This window comes from Octopus bimaculoides, chromosome 9 (assembly GCF_001194135.2).
Source record: "Octopus bimaculoides isolate UCB-OBI-ISO-001 chromosome 9, ASM119413v2, whole genome shotgun sequence".
Taxonomy (NCBI): Eukaryota; Metazoa; Mollusca; class Cephalopoda; order Octopoda; family Octopodidae; genus Octopus; species Octopus bimaculoides.
In genome coordinates this window covers 11,209,042-11,222,538 of record NC_068989.1, presented here as the reverse complement: position 1 = coordinate 11,222,538, position 13,497 = coordinate 11,209,042, and the positions used below count along the sequence as shown (strand labels likewise).

Sequence of the window (13,497 nt, the reverse complement as noted above, 5' to 3'; positions counted from 1 at the left end):
TACACTTGAGTATAATGCACATACCCTCACCACCACCACCACCACCACCACCCCTATCAATTTTGACTTTCATGTTTTCTATTAAATTTTTCACAATATACACAAAGAAATATATAGTAACTGAAATTATAAACATAAAGTCTTGATAACTTATTTATTTATTTATTGCCCACAAGGGGCTAAACATAGAGGGGACAAACAAGGACAGACAAAGGGATTAAGTCGATTACCTCGACCCGAGTGTGTAACTGGTACTTAATTTATCGAAAGGATGAACGGTAAAATCAACCTCGGCGGAATTTGGACTCAGAACATCGCTTGACAACCGATGCTGGTGTGTTTACGTCTCCGTGACTTAGCGGTTCGGCAAAAGAGACCGCTAGAATAAGTACTAAACTTACAAAGAATGAGTCCTTGGGTCGATTTTCTCGACTAAAGGCAGTGCTCCAGCATGGCCACAGTCAAATGACTGAAACAAGTAAAAGAGTAAAAAGAGTATAGTGGATTGAAACATTCCAATCAACCGAAGTTCTTCAAGTAATTATGAATCAAAGACTTAATTCTATTGCGTGTTTAAAATCTTTAAAAAGTGAAAGTGGTTATGGGCAGAACAGATGATTCCAATATGATCAATAGCTGAAATTTTTGGATAATATTTATTTCTTTATTGCCCACAAGGGGCTAAACATAGAGGGGGACAAACAAGGACAAAGGGATTAAGTCGATTACATTGACACCAGTGCGTAACTGGTACTTATTTAATTGACTCCGAAAGGATGAAAGGCAAAGTTGACTTCGGCGGGATTTGAACTCAGAACGTAGTGGCAGAGGAAATACTTCTAATTATTTCGCCTGGTGTGCTAATGATTCTGCCAGCTCGCTGCCCTAGTCTTGATAACTTATTGAATAAAAAAAGTAAGTCGTCATCATCATCATCATCAACATTGTTTAACGTCCGCTTTCCATGCTGGCATGGGTTGGACAATTTGACTGAGGGCTGGCGAGTCAGAAGCCTGCACCAGGTTCCAATCCGATGTGCCAATGTTTCTACAGCTGGATGCTCTTCCTAACGCCAACCACTCTGAGAGTGTAGTGGATGCTTTTTACGTGCTATTGGCACGAGGGCCAGTCAGGTGGTACTGGCATTGACCACACTTGAATGGTGCTTTCTATGTGCCACTAGCATGGCATCGACCATGCTTGAATGGTGTTTTTTATGTGCCACTGGGAGCCAGTCAGGTGGCACTAGCAACAACCACACTCGAATGGTGCTTTTTACGTGCCACTGACACCAGCATTAACCACACATGAATGGTGCTTTTTATGTGCCACCAAAGAGTATGTAATAATTTTCTGTAATTTAAATTATTTATACTTATACATTGGCATATTATCTTTTACTGGTTTCGTTCCAATCATTGGATTGCGACCATACTGGGGCACTATGCAGGAAAAACTGCTTAGCAGCATCTCTTCCTTTCAAATACTGCTGAGGTTTGGACTTTGAATTTTGTCCTTTCAGGACCAATAAAATATCTACCAATTTCGTACTGGGGTTGATGTATTTGACGTACCCCATCCACCATAATTGCTGGGCTTGTGCGAAAATCTGAAACCAATATCCTAATAATGTTTGGAATCAACTAAATTTGACAATAATAACCATTCGATGATATCATTATTCATAAGTATAAGTGGCTTCCACTGTGTTCATATAGCAAACGCATGAATGTTAAAACTAAATCAGATTTTATCACAAATATTCAAAACCATATTATTTTACAACAAAGGATATGGCGTAATAAGAGCACCGGACTAAATATATTTAAGTTTTTTAGGATTGTTTTTCTTTTGTAAATCTATGTTTTACTTAGTTCACTTCTTGGATTGTGGCCATGCTGGGGCACCACATTGAAGAGGTTCAGTCGAACAAATCAACCCTCTCTCTCTCTTTACTCTTTTACTTGTTTCAGTCATTTGACCGCGGCCATGCTGGAGCACCGCATTTAGTATATGTGTGTCTTTGTTACCCACTTTCCACTGCTTGAGAACCAGTGTTGGATTTTTTTCCATCTCTGTAACTTAGCAGTTCAGCAAAAGTAACCTAAAGAATAAGTACCAAAAAAAAAAAAAAAAAAAGACATACATAAATACTAGGGTCAATTTCTCAGCTAAAACCTTTCAAGGTGATGCCCCAGCAAGGCCACAGTCAGCAACCGAAACAAGTAAAAAATAGGCTAAAGGGTAAAGATCCCCTTAAGTCATGAATGACCATGGGATTGCACCTAGAAGGTTACCCTCTCAGGTACAAGTCTGGACAAGGTTGTTTATGGAAGACCAGCAGTCTTGTTTATTGAAGACCATCCATACTAGGTTCCCCTCTCCACGTCATCGATGTTACCCAAGGGAAAGTCTAAGGCTAATAAAGCTTGGCACCTGTGACGTCGCAACTCATTTCTACAGCTGAGGGAACTGGAGCAACGTGAAATAAAGTGTCTTGCTCAAGAACACACAACTCACAGCCTGGTCTGGGAATTGAACTCACTACCTCATCATTGTGAGTCCGACACTCTAACCACCGAGTCATGCGCTGCCCTAACAGCTATTTTTACATACTAATATGAGATGAAAGTTTATGGTGGCAATCTGACAGAATTGTTAGTGTGCTGGGCAAAATGCTAAGCAACATTTTGTCCAGCTTTACTTTCTAGGTTCAAATTCTGCTGAGACCAACTTTGCCTTACATTCTTTCAGGGCCACCAATGTAATTGACTAGCGCCCTCTACTGAAATCACTGGCCTTGTGCCAAAATCTGAAATCAATATGAGATGTAAAATGAACTAGCAGGTCTATCTCAATTCTGCAAAGCTCAATGTTCTGAGATCTAACCATAATTATTTCTTTTTCTTGGTCGGCTCTTAATTTAAAAAAAAAAAAAAAAAAAATTCCTTTTAAGCTTATTAGCCAAAATATTGACAAGCGAATTTCAAAAGTCATTTTTAGAAACGATAAAAGAGTTAACAAGAAATTTTGTCTCAATGAATACATGAATATGGGGGAAGTTTTCTGGGAACTTCCCCTTGTACCTATATTTCTTAGGACAATAATATATAAATGATTGATCGCTCAAATGTTATATTAGTAAAAGGTCATATATTTATCTAACATAACATTAAAGATTTTATTTATCATTTTTTTGTCTTGGGGTCTCTTGAGAAGTCAGAATTGGTGCCACCAAGACAGATGCTTTTGACAATAAATCCATCATTATTTATTTTTACAAGGAAAATAATATTATTGTTATTGTTGTTGTTATTGCTGTTATTATTATTATTATTATTATTATTTCTAACTTTTTAGCATTCAGTATTGAACTGTGATTATCTATCTGTTTATTGACATTTCCAAGGATAACAGAAATATTAATTTTGAGAAGTTTGAATTGTGGGTCCACCCACCACAGTCATCATTATCATTGAAGTCTACATTTCCATGCTTGCATGTGTCAGACAGATTTGTTGAGGCAGATAATCTATGACCAGATGCTCTTCCTGTCACCAACTCTCACTTACTTCCAAGCAAAGGTTAATATTCTCCATATGGCTGGACATGTTCTTTATAAAAGACAAGAAACAAACACTACTTGTATGGTAGTGATGCTCATTTAACAACCGTCACATCAAGGTACATACAAGGACACTCACGCATGCATGCACACACACACACACGTGACAGGCTTCTTTCAATTTTTGTCTACCACATTCAGTCACAAGGTCAGTCCAGAGCTAAAGCAGAAGACACTTGCCTGAGGTTCTGCATAGTGGAACTGGCTGGAGAGCAAGCTTGTAACCACACATCCACACCTGTCTCTATCTATCTATCTATCTATCTATCTATACACACACACATGGGATAGGCTTCTTTCAGTTTCTATCACCTTCGGTCACAAGACTTTGGTCAGCCCAGGTCTGTAGTAGAAGACACTTGCCCAAGGTTCTACACAGTGGAACTGGCTGGAGAGCAAGCTTATAACTACACATCCACACCTGTCTATCTATCTATCTACCTACCTACCTACCTACCTCTCGATCTATCTATCTATCTACCTACCTACCTATTGATCTATCTATCTATCTATCTATCTATCTACCTACCTACCTACCTACCTATCTATCTACCTACCTATCTATCTATTTATCTATCTATCTATATACACACACGTGACAGGCTTCTTTCAGTTTCTGCCTATCGCCTTCAGTCACAATACTTCGATCAGCCCAGTTCCATAGTAGAAGGCACTTGCCCAAAGTGCCTCACAGTGGGACTGAACTCAAAACTACATGGCTGGAAAGCAAGCTCCTAACCACCCAACCACGCCTATGTATGTATGTATGTGTGAGTGCGTGTATGTATATATATGTAACTATCTCACTCTCCCTCTACATATATGTGTGTGTGTGCGTGCAAGCACAGGCACACACATTATACACATACAGACACATATTATTTACTGATATAAGAGTTCAAAATATTTGTACACCTCTTATCAATATTTGCTATTCTCAACTCTATTCACTCCTCATTCTCCAAAGAATCTATGTTTGCACTTTAACACTTAATATAAACTGTTATCTATTATACTCACTTCTTCATTTGTTGCCGAGCCTTGCTGAGGAAAGCAAGATTCAACTAAGAAAGAAATCTGTCCCAAGTTGTAGTCAGAAGTGAATTCTATTTATAATTACATACACATGCATATTTACATATGCACACATAGACACACACACACACATTATCCGAAGCATACGGTATTATATATCCATCACAGCTGATCTTACTAATTGGTTTCATGCAAGGAATACAATGTAGTGTAGGGTGATAATCCGATTATATAACCTTACGCTCATCAGAGTTAGCTGATATGGAAGGGAATATAGTGACTGCTCTCGGTTATAAGAGTCAGATTAGCACATCTGGTTTGTGGCACTTCTGACTCCGACTCCTCTACTACTGGCACCTCCGACTGCTCTACTATTGGCACTTCCGACTCCAACTCCTCTACTATTGGCACCTCTGTCTCCGACTCCAACTCCTCTACTATTGGCACCTCTGACTCCAACTCCTCTACTATTGGCACCTCTGTCTCCGACTCCTCTACTATTGACACCTGTGACTCTGACTCCTCTACTATTGGCACCTCCGACTGCTCTACTATTGGCACTTCCGACTCCAACTCCTCTACTATTGGCATCTCTGTCTCTGACACCTCTACTATTGACACCTGTGACTCTGACTCTTCTACGATTGGCACCTCCGACTCCAACCCCTTTTTATGTAATTAAGAGATTGTGGTCTATATGTCTCATAAAGCATATGCATACGCTTGTACTTTGAGTAGGCCTATATGTTATAACTGGTTTATATTAAAGAACAAAGATATTGTGAGTCAGAGTTGGTATAGTTTTACCGACTCTGACTCCAGCTACCCCTTATTTGTTTCCGACTCCGACTCCACAGCCCTGGTTGTTATCATCATAAAGACATGAGTGAAGGTGCATGGCTTAATGGTTAGAGTATTTGGCTCATGATTGTAAGGTTAAATCAATGTACTGAGGTCAATTCATTTAACTAAAATTCTTCGAGGCGGTGCCACAGCATGGCCACAGTCTAATGACTGAATCAAGTTAGGGTTAGGGTTAGGGTTATAATAATATAAATAATAATATTTATATTATTATTACAATAATATAAAAATATAAAAAATAAATATAATCCCTACAATTGTTTCGATTCAAACCCCAAAACCAACAACAAGAATCATCTCCACTTAAATGTGGCTGTTTTGTAGGAACCAACGTTACTACCATTTTAACCCCAGAAGGATACCTTCTCCGACTGGTTATTCAATGCAATCTGCACCCAATATATATGAAAAAGAAAGAAAAAGGGAGAAATACCAGTTTTTTGAAGAGAAAAAAAAAAGAGGGAAAGGAGATGTAGCACAAAGGAATACATTTAAATTAAAACACAAACTTTGAGAATATTTAGTGAAAGAAGGTAAAGGAAGAACGTGAATTAACATAACTTCTGTATTTATTACCCAGCAGAAAAACAAACAAGAAAGAGAAGCTTTTAGTCGAAGAATGACGATAACACATTGATAAAATAGAGAAATTTACAGATCCTCAACTCCCATCAAGTAAGTGAAAATTTTGGTAATGTTAACACTGAGCTCTGTTGGCAATCAAAACAAGGTTGAAGTGGAGCCAAACAAAACAGAAAAGAAAGAAAGAGAGAGAGAGAGAGAGAGAGAGAGAGAGAGAGAGAGAGAGAGAGAGAGAGAGAGAGAAAGAAAGAAAGAAAGAAAGAAAGAAAGAAAGAAAGAAAGAAAGAAAGAAAGAAAGAAAGAAAGAGAGAGAATATTAGTCTGTTACAGCAAAAATAATTTTACTGTTAGTGGAAGTTTAACTAGCTTTAAAATTGTAATCTACAAAAATCAAACTCTAAATACAGAACACGGGGGTGGTTTTTCCTTTTCATTTTTGTTTTTTGATATATTTGCTTTATTTTTTTTTCTTTATGAATCAAATTTAGAGTTTGAAAATCTTATTGGTTTCACTGATTGGAGTAAGGCCATGCTGGGGCACAATCTTGAAGGGTTTTTAGTCAAACAAATCAACCCTGAAACCTATTTGTTTTAAAGTCTAGTAGTTATTCTATAGTGAAGGTGTGTGGCTTTGTGGTTAGAGTGTGAGGCTTGCCAATCATGAGGTTGTAAGTTCAATTCCCAGATCGAGTTGTGTGTTGTGTTCTTGAGCAAGGCACTTTATTTCACTTTGCTCCAGTTCAGTTAGCTGTCGAAATGAGTTGTGGTATCATTCCGAGAGTGTAGTGGATGCTTTTACATGCTACCAGCACAAGGGTCAGTCATGTGGTACTGGCAACGGCCACGCTCAAATGGTGTTTTTTACGTGCCACCTGCACAGCGGCACTGGCAACAACCTCACTCGAATGTTTTGTTCACGTGCCACCAGCACAAGTGCCAGTAAGGCGACGCTGGTAACAATCATGCTCAAATGGTGCTTTTTACATGCCACGGCATATATATATATAGGGAGAATTCACAAAAAAACAACAGACAAAGACAGGTGGTGTTGAAAACAAATAGATGTATTAGTATAACGCTCGGGAATTGAGAATGTCTTTAATGTTTCGAGCCTGCGCTCTTCTACAGAAAGGAAGATGGAAAGAAACAAGGAGAGAAAAAAAGGAGAGAAAAAAAGGAGAGAAAAAAAGGAGACACACACACAAGCTTCCACAGTCTCCATCTACTAAAGATCATACACAAAGCAGTGGTCAGCCCAGGGCTATAAGAAGACACTTGTCTAACATGCCAAATGCAGTGGGGCTGAACCCACCCCCTCAAGAAAAAACCCTGCATGGTAGCAAAACAAACTTCTTAATCACAAGTTGACATAAACAGAAACAGAAGGCAAAGATAAATGAGATACAGATATTCCAGTTCTCCACACAAAAATCCTGCTAAGGTCAAACTTGCCTTTCCGTTCTGCAAGAGTTAAATAAAAAATAAGGCCTAACTATTATAACCAATAATACCAAATCAATAAGGAGACAACTGCCTCCACTCTCCAAATGTTTATAAGTGTTTATTGTATGTTTTCTGCATTAGAGAGGCTTTTTCCATTGTTGTTTGTTCACAGTGTTCCAGTTTGCTTTTGTTTTATTCCAATATATCAACATCCTCTTTGTTAGAATAAGTACCAGTTATAAATGGTCTATGCAATTCTGTAGACTACATTTCTTTCTTGTTATTGTATCCAAAATTTCCCACTTATTAACCTAGTATTTTTCAGAGTTCCTACAAAACATACATAATCACCAACGTCATCACCACCAGTACCACCACCACCAATATCATCATTGTCATCATTGTCATCACCACCATCATCCAATCAATGTTAATACGATCGTCATCATTATCTGCTTCTCCAGCACCACCATTACTCCCAGCACAAACACCATCATCATCATCACTAATTTTTTTCTTCCAACTTTCTCTGACAACCATTTTATTCATCATCATCATCATCATCAGTCATCTTAACATTCTCGACATTGTTACAATCATCATCATCATCAGTATCACTATCAACATCATCATTACCATCTGTAGCAGCAATAAAATATATCATTCAACAAAAGAAATATTTCAAAATTTAAGAACTTGAATTCATCCTTTACAACCATGCCCTCCACTCCCTCTCTCAACCAAGAAGTCCTTGTCTTGTAAACCCATGGGTGCCATTTCCATGTAAAAAGCACCCATTTCGATGTCACCCCTGTCAGTGCCACATAAAAGCCTGCCTTTCTTCAAAGGTGTTTCAATCAGGATTCTCCCATCTTTTAAAAGCATTCCAACTGTGATCACCCATTTTAGTTTTAACAACATCCTAAGTGGAATCTTCTAATGTTCCAAACAAGATTTTATATGCTAGACAAACGAAGGATATATAATTTAACGATGCGGAGGTAAAAATCAATGTATTCACATGACATACTTCGCAAGACTCCAAAACGTCCTCTCAACGACTCCGCATCTAAAAACTCGTCTCAACCAATCTGATACTCTTTCTAAGAGTTCAGCTAGTCCATTCTTAAGGGGTGTAAATGACTCTCGCCACATCTCCCCCTTTGAGATTGACTTCTGTTAGAAGTTAATATTATTTTTATTTATATGTTTTTCTTTCATCACATCTCCCTTTTTGAGATTTTCCGCCAAGAGAAGTTTAATAATTCTTCCGTTTAGGCACTACTTCCAACCATTCTGTTTGTTTCCTCTTTCTTGCGCTGTTAAGACTATGTTCAATTTCTTGTGGCGTTGGAACATCAAAAGTGTCATAGAACACTTCCATAGTTATCCCTATTCCCCGTATATCTATTTTTTAGCTGGTTTAAATGCCTTTTGTTTTCCCATTTTTCGCCTCTTATCATATATGTCATTTTGCCTTTTTTTTTTTTTGTTACTACTCCATCTTCCCAATCTTGTCTTCCGTTTTTAAATATTTTGAAAAACACCTTGTCATCAATATTAAAATGCTTTGTCATATATCTTGTGTTTTCCCAATTTGTTTTTCTTACTAGCAACAACTTGTTGAAAATTGACTTTATTTTTCAAGCAAACATTAGTTCCGCAGGTGACTTGCCTGATAAAGTGTTTGAGTTTGGTGTTATCCTATAAACCCTCAAGAATTGTATCAATGCTAGCTCGTTTCTTGATTTCTTTAATGCTTTTTTAAATGTATCCACAAACCTCTCTACTTGCCTGTTTGATCTTGGGGGATATGGAGGAGTAGTGATATGTTCAATTGAGTACATCTTGCGAAAATTCTTAAATTCATTCACTGTGACCATTATCGGAAACTATGGTATCTGGGATACCATACCTAGCAAAAAGTTCATGTAAAAATTCCACTGTTACTGTGGATGTCGGTTTTCTACATTTACACATTTCTGGCCATTTTATAAAGCTATCTACCACTATTAGATAATATGATCAGTTTAACGGTCCTACGAAGTCTATGTGTAGTCTGAACCAAGAAATATCAATCTTGGGCCAAGGCTGAAATTTTATAGGCAGTGATTTCGCTGCAAGAGCACAACTTCTGCAGGATTTTACCAACTACTCAATATCTAGATCCATTTTTGGCCAGTAAACATAACTCGTTGTAAGCAACTTTGTCCTAGAAATTCCTAGATGTCCAGTGTGGAATTCCTTTAACATTCGACATTGTAGTGAGGTAGGCATTACAACCCTCTGTGCATACATAAGCACATTATCACATATCGAATACAAATTCGAAACCAGCCGCATGTATTTTTTTTATTTGTTTCTTCTGATCTCACTATTTTTTCTTTTTTTTTTTTTTTTTGATAAACTCGTCCTTCTCTGCCTTAATTTTAATTTCCTCCAATGTCACAGGCAATTCATGCACAACATTGCACAATATATTCTTTATTTCATTTTCGGCTTTTAACGCCGCTATCACTGCGTCTTCTAGTGTTTCACTGTATTTTGGTATTAACCTTGACAAACCATCTGCATGTCCCAATTTTTTCAATAGCAAATACTCCATTTAGAAGCTGTAATTCAGTAAGATTGTTCCCCAACGCTGCAATCTGTTGGCTGTATGTGAGGGGATACCCTTTTCTGATCCATAAATCGACAATAATGGGCAGTGGTCTGTCTGCAGATGGAACCTTCTTCCATGTATAAATTTATGAAATTTTCTACTTCAAATATGATGGCTAATGCCTCTTTTTCTATTTGACTGTAACTTTTTTCAGCCAGCAACAATCACTGCGGAGCACCAGCTACTGCTTTCAGGCTGCCATCTTCATATTTGTGTAAAATCACAGCTCCAATACCACTTTCACTAGCATCTACTGTCACTACTATTTCTAAATTCGGGTGAAAATGTGATAACAACACTTCCAACATTAAGATGTTTTTTAATTTTTTCAAAAGCTTTTTGGTATTTGTCCGACCATTTCTACTTAACATCTATTTTATAACAAGTTATTCAGGGATGCTCTTAAATTGTGCATGTTCGGTACATATACCTGGTAGTAATTTGTGAGCCCTAAAAATGCTTATAACATTGTAATGTTTGTTGGAGAGGCATATTTTTTAGTGCGCTAGCCCTAGACAGGGGGCTGTACCTCTGAAAAACCTAAACCTTGTGTATAATACGCACCCCTTCTCTAACTTGAGTCAAGGAGGTCTATATAACATCCTTGGTTTGTAAACGTATATACGGTAACGTCCTTTATTATTATTGTATATATAACATAATGCAAACGTGTAGCTTTTTTGTGCACTTTGCAGAAAATAAAGAAATAACAGTAATAACGTCAGTGAAAAATAAATATTAAGTAAATTGCCTTTACATGTTTATCACTTAGAAAATTTTGCTTAGAAAATATTTTTTCATTTTTAACCACATATATAGTACGGACTGGAAATTTTGACCTTTAAATTTTGGGAAAAAAGTGCGGATTATACTCGATTTACGGTACATCCTTGTTCTTTTATTAATGTTCACAGTGATCTGCAAAACTGAACTAATATAAAATGTCAGATAGGAAATACGGTAAAAATATACACACTCTCATGTATTGGCTTTCAACTTAGTAACACACAAGAGTGGGACAATGACTAACATAAGATATTAACTTGAAATATAGGTGTATGTTGTGTTGTACATTGTTCAAGGCAAGATAAGAGAATTTAAAACTGAAGTGTAATAAGCTAGGATAAGAATCTAGCTTCTCCTTCATCTAGACTTTGACACTCAGTTTTGCTATAATGACACCGCTACCAAAAAATGCAAAGAATTTTCATTGGTGAAACTTAAGCCTTGTTATATATCTACTAAATAACTAACTCTCTGATGTTAAAGAAACTGAAGTAAGCTTATATCCTGATCATTTGAAAATTATATATAGAGTTCCTGAAAGTAGGCAAAAAAAGATCAAATCAGAAAGGAATTTGATTCCCCACATTAACAGGCCATTGTAAGAGGGTTTACATTTTAACAGAAATTGATTGTATTTGAAAATAGAGAAGACAGTTGAATTTAATGATAGTTTTATTCTGCTTATGTTGTTGTTGGCACTTCGTCGCTTACGACGTCGAGGGTTCCAGTTGATCCGATCAACGGAACAGCCTGCTCGTGAAATTAACGTGCAAGTGGCTGAGCACTCCACAGACACATGTACCCTTAACATAGTTCTCGGGGATATTCAGCATGACACAGAGTGTGACAAGGCTGACCCTTTGAATTACAGGCACAACAGAAACAGGAAGTAAGAGTGAGAGAAAGTTGTGGTGAAAGAGTACAGCAGGGTTCGCCTGCCGGAGCCTCGTGGAGCTTTTAGGTGTTTTTCGCTCAATAAACACTCACAACGCCTGGTCTGGGAATCGAAACCGCAATCCTATGACCGCAAGTCCGCTGCCCTAACCACTGGGCCATTGCGCCTCCATTCTGCTTATACAAAATGAATTTAAGACAAATATTTTTTAAATCATCTGATTATTGTTAAACTGTCCAAATATTTAGAAATAGTTTCTGAAAATTAAAAGTTAATTCAATAACACATGAACTAGAATTTTCTTGGCATATAGGAAGGAATCTATAATTTAATCATCATCATTTTGTTTTGACATTAGGCATGGCCAAGTGGTTTAGAAGCCTGCTTTCCCAACTATGTGATTTCAGATTTAGACCCACAGCATGGCACCTTGAGCAAGTGTCTTGTACTATAACCCAAGGCCAACCAAAGCCTTGTAGGTCTATTTAGTATACTGGCTCTTGGTCAGTTATGACAATGAAGGCTCCATTTGGATCTGGTCAACAGATCAGCCTGCTCATGAAATTAATGTACAAGTGGTTGAGCACTCCACAAACAAACGTATCCTTGAGGTAGTTCTCAGGGAGATTCAGCTTGACACAAAATGTGTGTGTGTGTGTGTGTGTGTGTGTGTGTGTGTGTGTGTGTGTGGCTTTATCGTGGCATCATGTGATGGCTGTAAGCCATGTTGCTCGTTTCTAGTTTTCTGTGAATATGTCAGGCAATGGGGAAATATTACCTTGTCTAGCTTCCATGACAGTGGCACATAAAAAGCACCATTCAAGTGTGGGTTGTTGCCAGTACTGCCTGACTGCCTCCTGTGCCGGTGGCACGTAAAAAGCACATTTTGAGCATGGGTCGTTGCCAATGCTGCCTGACTGGATCCTTGGGATAAGGTGGTGATCTGGTGCAATCGTAAGCACACTGGGCAAAATGCTTAGCAATATTTTGTCTACCGCTACGTTCTGAGTTCAAATTCTACTAAGGTTGACTTTGCCTTTCATCCTTTCAGGGTCAATAAATTAAGTACCAGTGAAACGCTGGGGATTGATGTAATCGACTAAGCACCCTCCCCAAAAATTGCAGGCTTTGTGTCTATAGTAGAAAGGGTTATACTAAGCCAACATTATTACACGAAGAAGGGAAATAGAGAAACAGTAATATGCCAGAGAAAACAGAAAACCAGTCCTATGGTCCCTACCGAGAAATGTGGACTGACCGATGTACTTTCAGGTATGTGGCCTAGTGGTTAGGGTGTTGCATTCACAAATGCAAGATTGTAGTTTCAATTCCTAGGCCAGATGGTGTGTTATGTTATTGAGCAAAGCACATTATTTCACACTGCTCCAGCCCACACACAGCTGTAAATGAGTGGCCCCGCAATAAACTGGTGTCCCTGTCAAGGGGTATGTTGTGATATCAGTCGCTTGTTCACCATGGAGACTGGGCAACAAGCCCTACGAGATAAAGGACTCGCCACAGAGATGTCCAGTACTTGATAATGATGATGATGATGATGATGATTGAGCTAGAATTCATTCAACAAAACTCTCCCCACCCCACCCC

General features: G+C 38.0%; 1 protein-coding gene and 1 long non-coding RNA gene across 8 annotated transcripts in view; one reads left to right on the top strand and one right to left on the bottom strand.

Moving 5' to 3' along the window:
* The window catches only part of LOC106879997 (uncharacterized), a 320,939-nt gene that overhangs the window by 218,257 nt on the left and 89,185 nt on the right, over positions 1-13,497 (bottom strand). The gene's annotated exons all lie outside the window — the stretch shown is intronic.
* The window catches only part of LOC128248696 (uncharacterized), a 36,491-nt gene that overhangs the window by 22,133 nt on the left and 861 nt on the right, over positions 1-13,497 (top strand). The window contains exons 1-2 of one of the 3 annotated variants that reach the window (XR_008264861.1): positions 3,041-3,584; positions 6,108-6,199. This is a non-coding gene — a long non-coding RNA (uncharacterized LOC128248696). The other 2 variants (XR_008264860.1, XR_008264862.1) reach the window with 2 other exon arrangements.